Genomic DNA, 6,923 nt, shown 5'->3' on the forward strand with positions numbered 1-6,923 from the left:
ATTAATGTGGCTGATGAGCCCAAAAATCACGACTCTTGAGCTCTAGGCTATTAAGGCACATGCCCTACAATTTTCCTTAATCAAGTTGATCAGAGATACTTAGCTAGAGAGGGACAAATAATTTTTCTTTTTTTAAAAAATGAAACTCTAGAAGAAATAGGCTATCAGGCTGGGGCCATGTGTTGCTCTTTTCACATACAGAAGTTGTACATCTACTAGTGTTTCCTGGACAAGGGGTGTGAACCTTGAAACAGATTTTGGATTGCAACATCAACGGATTCAAAAGAGGTGAAGAATAGTCGAGAAATGGGACGCAGGTGGTGCTGTGGGTTAAACCACAGAGCCTAGGACTTGCTGATCAGAAGGTCAGCAGTTCAAATCCCCACGACGGGGTGAGATCCCGTTGCTCGGTCCCAGCTCCTGCCAACCTAGCAGTTCGAAAGCACGTCAAAGTGCAAGTAGATAAATAGGTACCACTCCGGCGGGAAGGTAAACGGCATTTCAGTGCGCTGCTCTGGTTCGCCAGAAGCGGCTGAGTCATGCTGGCCACATGACCCAGAAGCTGTACGCCGGCTCCCTTGGCCAATAAAGCGAGATGAGAGCCGCAACCCCAGAGTCGCTCACCACCGGACCTAATGGTCAGGGGTCCCTTTACCTTTACCTTTATAGTCAAGAAAAATGTACTTCCCCCTTCTTTGTTTTCTGTTTCCTGTCACCTAAGGAAGCATTCTTCTATTAAGTCCCCCCCCCAGTTATACAAGGGTTGCCTGACTCATCCTCAGAGCAGGCAACAGAGGTTGGTTAATGTTGGGCATTGGCCGAGACCCCTTGGCCCAGCTTTGCCGCGTGAAGCTGGTAACCCAGAAATTAAAAGGAAATGAATCTGGGGGTCTTGCCCGTGGGCTACTTTGTCCCACCAACCCCCCATCTCTTTCACAAAGTGGTGTTCTGACAAGGCTAGTTGAGGACCAGGCCTGAAGGTACGGAGGGATTCAATAGCAGGCTAATAGCTTAGGGACTCACCCAAACGGAATGGTTTATGTGTTGCATTAATAATAATAATAATAATAATAATAATACAATTACTACTAATAATTTATTTCTACCCCGCCCATTTGGGCTTCCAACAGAAGGTTAAAAATACATTAAAACACCAGTCATTATAAACTTCCCTAAACAGGGTTGCCTTCAGATGTCTTCTAAATGTCATATAGTTGTTTATTTCTTTGACATCGGATTGGAGGGCGTTCCACTTTCCCTTCAGGGAGCTCATGGTGAAACACATGGTCCTCATTTAATCCCTGACTGGCCCAAGGTCACTGAGTGAGCTTCACAACCGAGCAGGGACCTGGACCCTGGTCTCCCAGGTCCTAGTTTGACACTCTGTCAGACTGGGCTCTCCATCGGGTGCCATGTTTTACATGTGAAGAGACACAGTGTGTGTATTGTGGTCCTTGTTTTGCTTGCCTTAAGCTTACTCACCAGCCACCCAGAGCTCCTTCTTAATAATCTGCTATTGTTCACCAGCTGTAATCTTGCAGGAAGGGGAAGCTGCTGTGACTTTTTCTTACAGTGCATTTTTCTTTATCGCCAGTCTTTTTCCCGCCGCTGCCTTCTCGGTCCGCCTCTGCCCTCCCTCTGTTCGTCTTGGCCTTCCCAGTTAAGCTACAGCACATTAACTCTTCTTGAAGTATAAATTGGAGGACAGCAATTGCCAGACCCTGTTTTTTCTTCCTTTCTCAAATGGTTTCCAAAAGCTGCGGAATTTCCTGCCTGGCTACATCAGATCGGCCAACAACATCGTAATTGTCTGAAAACAGTTGGTTGACTTTTCTTTCCTCCCATGCTTTTTAAACCTGGCCAGGCTGTGTGGCTGCTTCTTCCCACCCTCTCTATCTCTCTCTCTCTCTCTCTCTCTCTCTCTCTCTCTCTCTCTCTCTGTAAGTAAAATAAAATCCCCTATCTTGAAATCCTAATGTTTTCTCAGGTTTGTTATTTATGACCAACATGTCCGACAAGAGACAGTTTTAAGTCTGTGGGTGAAAGAGAGGAGTTGTATTCCTTTTAATGAGTGAGAATAGGAACAGGAAGCCACTAATTCTGATGCAAAATTAGGAATCCACTTAAAATGAAGGCCGCGTGATTCCCAACCGGAGATCATCTCATTCCCACCCCTCATTCCCTTTGCAGGAGAAGAAAGATCCACACTTGGTGAAAATTTTATTCCTTTTTTATCCCACGTCAAATTCAAGCTCCCAGATTAGAGCTAGAATATAGGAACTGACTAGAGGACTGTAAAGGGAGGATCCACACAAGACATTTGAAGCGCATTCAATGCACAGCTAAAGCACATGGCTTTCCCCCAAATAATTTTGGGAAGTGTATGATCATACCTTGGAAGTTAAACGGAATCCGTTCCAGAAGTCTGTTTGGCTTCCAAAAAGTTTGGAAACCAAAGCGCGGCTTCTGATTCGTTGCAGGAAGCTCATGCAGCCAATCAGAAGCTGCAGAAGCCCCTTCCGACGTTTGGGTTCCAAAGAATGTTTGTAAACTGGAACACTTACTTCCAGGTTTGTGGTGTGCGGGAGCCAAAATGTCCGAGTACCAAGGCGTTCGGGATCCAAGGTATGACTGTACAGTGGTACCTCGGGTTACATACGCTTCAGGTTACAGACTCCGTTATCCCAGAAATAGTACCTTGGGTTAAGAACTATGCTTCAGGATGAGAACAGAAATCATTGAGTGGTGGTGCGGCGGCAGCAGGGGGCCCCATTAGCTAAAGTGGTACCTCAGGTTAAGAACAGTTTCAGGTTAAGAACGGACCTCCGAAACGAATTAAGTTCTTAACTCGAGGTACCACTGTAGTTTGTTAAGAGTGCTGAGAATTCAAGCTCTGTGAAGGGAAAACTGCAGTTCTCAGGATTTGTGGAAATTATGCATGTTAAAAGCATGGTGCGGATCAGCTCTGTGTTGACTGGGTGTTCTGAAGATGTTCTACACAAGCAAACAGATACATAATACAGAGTTGGACCATTGATTCATTTAGCTCAGCATCGTCTCTGACAGACATCTCCTATCTGAAACTGCAAGAGCTGCTACCATTCAGGCCAGACCATGTTGGCCCTCCAGATATTGCCCTGGCCTGCATGGCCAATGGTCAGGAATTATGGGATGGGGCGGGGAACCTGTGACTCTCCAGATGTTGCTGGACCATGACTTCCATCACCCCTGACTGTTGGCCATGTTGGCTGGGTCTTATGGTAGATGGAGAACCACAACAACTGAAGGGCAAGAGGTTTGCCATGTTTTGCCTGTGCCAAATGGCAGCAACACTCCAGAGTCTTTCCCATGTCTACTAGGGGGTGCCAGGGATTGAACCATGGAGCTACAGCACTTCTCTGCCTGTCATGTTCTTGGCTCTGATGTGCACGGCCAGCATGATGTGTGTCATGGCGATTATAGTAACAACAATAATAATAATTCTGTTATCTGACTGAGTTGCCCCAGCCACTCTGGGCTATTATTATTCTTGTTCTTATTATTCTTATTCTTATTATTATTATTTGTATACCACCCTATACCTGTGGGACGCGGGTGGCGCTGTGGGTAAAACCTCAGCTCCTAGGACTTGCCGATCGTCAGGTCGGCGGTTCGAATCCCCGCGGCGGGGTGCGCTCCTGCTGCTCGGTCCCAGCGCCTGCCAACCTAGCAGTTCGAAAGCACCCCCGGGTGCAAGTAAATAAATAGGGACCGCTTACTAGCGGGAAGGTAAACGGCGTTTCCGTGTGCTGCGCTGGCTCGCCAGATGCAGCTTGTCACGCTGGCCACGTGACCCGGAAGTGTCTGCGGATAGCGCTGGCCCCTGGCCTCTTAAGCGAGATGGGCGTGCAACCCCAGAGTCGGACACCACTGGCCCGTACGGGCAGGGGTACCTTTACCTTTACCTGCAGGTCTCAGAGCAGCTGCAACATAAAAACACAATATTAAAACACAAAATACATAATAAAAACAATAACAATAACAAAACAAAACAATAGCACCCCTCCTTCCCACATTAACAAGGATATAGAATGTTCATCAGCCCAAGGCCTGGTTGAAGAGGAAGGTTTTTGCCTGAGGTACAATAAAGGCACCCGATGGGTCTCCTTGAGGAGAGTGTTCCACAAAGGGGGAGCCACTGCGGAAAAGGCCCATTCTTGTGCTGCCACCTTCCAGATCTCTCACGGAAGAGGCACATGAAGAAGGGCCTCAGAAGATGATCTGAGGGTCCGGGTAAGTTCATATGGAAAGCGGCGATCAGATTAATGTGCATAGATGTAGCATCTTACAGGGCAGGGAGAAATCACATTTGGAAATGTCATAGAAATCATGCAACAGCCTACAAATGTTTTTTTTTAAAAAAAAGGTATTCAAAAGCTAAGCAACTGAAGGGGTGCACCAGAGATGATGTTCCTTGCCAGGGCGCCACTAGGTCTAAGAGCCAGCCATGGAAGAGTGGGCTCCTTTGGGGTGGGTTTCTGAAGAAATCTTTGTAGAAATCATGGCGCGCCTCTGATCAGCCCGGGCCAAATTAGTGCGGCGTGCCACAGTTCTTGCGCAGCCAGGATGACGGTACATTTGGGATTTCAGATTTCTTCTTCTCATTTGTAGCAATATTCGATTAGTCAATGGAAATAATAAATTAGCCTTGCGAAAGTTGGCTGCGGAAGGGAAACCCCCTCCTCCTCTACAAACATTTTGGTTTTCTTCTTGATTGTTAGCTATGCCTGCCCAAGCTCATTAAATGGCAACAGGCGGGTTCCTTGCAGTTGGTGAGACGACTGGAGGGCTTTCCCCTGAACCTCCCCTCCCCAGTCTATCCCAGCCAGGTCTGCAGGAAAAAGCATAGGTTGCGATGCCAAGGGAAACAATAAAGCGGAAATGTTATGCTCAGATTTGACCAAATGACCCCTTGCCTTTTTAGATTAGTTCTTAATCCCAGCGCAAGGGTCATCCTGTGAGAATACGGCTATGACAAGTCGGCGTTCCCAGCTCACGTGGGAGAGGGGCTGGGGTGGAGGGAAGTGACTTATAAAACTCACCGTACTCATTGCAGTTAATGAGATGTGGAAAGCTTTGTAATTTGATTTGCGGGACCATATGCTGTAAAAGGATACTGCTGATTTCATTCCTCCGCATTTAATTTAAGCAGTACGCAACGGCTTCTTCATATGGCTACTTGTATAATAAAAATTAACTTGGAGTATTAAAGTGGGGGGGGGGGAGGAGTAAAGAAAGCACACATCAATGTTGGCTTTATTATTTAGTGTGGTTGGATTGCAAAGGTTTTTTGTTTTTGTTTTTTTTCGTTCCCCCTCCTTCCCCCTTGTTGAAAACATCTGTAAGTAATGTGCGGGTCTAATTTTAAATCTTGGCAAATATTTTCCGCTTAACATTAGGTTTTTACTGACAAGGTTGGAGTGGCGTTTTTGTTTTTTTTTTTTGGGGGGGGGGAGCCTGTCTGTAACAGATCTGCATTCACAAGGACAAAAACATTTCTTAATTGGAGCTAACTGTAATTCAAAACTTTGCGTTCCCCTGACCTCCCTCCCACACTTAATTTAGACGCTGCAACACAAACAGCCGTGCAATGAAATTATGCTTCTGTCCTTTTAAATACCAGCTGCAATGGAAGACATTGTTTCTCTCCAAATAATGGTCCCTGGGTTTTTTCCCCCCTCTCTCTTTTTTTTGGCGTTCTCTCCGCCATCTGCTTAGAGCAAACACGGACTCAGAAACGCAGCTATAAAAATTGCCGGGCAGAGCTGCACTCGCTTTGCATGGGGCTCAATGCTGACATTCCATAAAACGTAACCACAATAAACTCGCCGGAGGTCAGGTTTTGACCCAAGCTGTATTTGTTGCATTTGCCTCTCCACACCCCACCCCACTCCACAAGCCACAAACATCTGTGGGCTGGAGTCCTCAGTGAAATATTCAGACTTTGGATCCAGTGACATCTTCCATGTATGCACTTGAAATACTGGATGTGCTGTGCCAATGGTTGGCTTGCCCATCCTAAGTCTGAGAAATAGGAACAGAACCTGGCGGCACTAGGAAATTTATGGTGGCATGAGTTTTTGTAGGCGAAAGGTATCAAACTGCCTGTGTGAGCCTCCTAGGAATGGGGGGAAAGTCTGATTCAGTTCACATTTAAAGTGCCTAATTTGCACTTTCTGAAATGTGCGAACAGAAACGCAGCCATCTTTGGAAAGTCACCCTCCTCTGAATTTTGCGATTAAGTTCTCTGTCCAAGGAATGTACAGTGGTACCTCTGGTTACGTACTTAATTCTTCCGGAGGTCCGTTCTTAACCTGAAACTATTCTTAACCTGAAGCACCACTTTAGCTAATGGGGCCTCCTGCTGCTGCCGCACCGCCGGAGTCCAATTTCTGTTCTCAACCTGAAGCAAAGTTCTTAACCCGAGGTACTATTTCTGGGTTAGCAGAGTCTGTAACCTGAAGCTTATGTAACCTGAGGTACCACTGTATACAAAAATGCATGAGTCAGGGTGTGCATATTAGTGAAAATAGCACATGAAATGCATTATGTCCTTGGGAAAGCTGGTTTGCGAAAATATGAATATCAGTAGGGCTGTGTACCAGATTTGACCAAAGACCAAAACCTGAACTAATTCAGGTTGATTTGGGGAGATCCTGGCTTTGCCCAAGTTGGGTGGAGTTGGTTCCTGGACCACTGTGGGTTGGTTCTACCCAGAGTGATCTGGGGCTGTGTGAGAGAGGGGTTTGGAAGCAGCAGGAAGGGAAGAAGGAGAAGCTACAGAAAGGCTTAAATTGAGAGTAGAGTGACATCCCAAATTGCCTGCATCTTCCTGGGAGAAGGTGGGGTGGAGTGGTCTTCTTCATGAGAGGCTTTGCCCTTGA

This window comes from Podarcis cretensis (assembly GCF_951804945.1).
Source record: "Podarcis cretensis genome assembly, chromosome: 6".
NCBI lineage: Eukaryota > Metazoa > Chordata > Lepidosauria > Squamata > Lacertidae > Podarcis > Podarcis cretensis.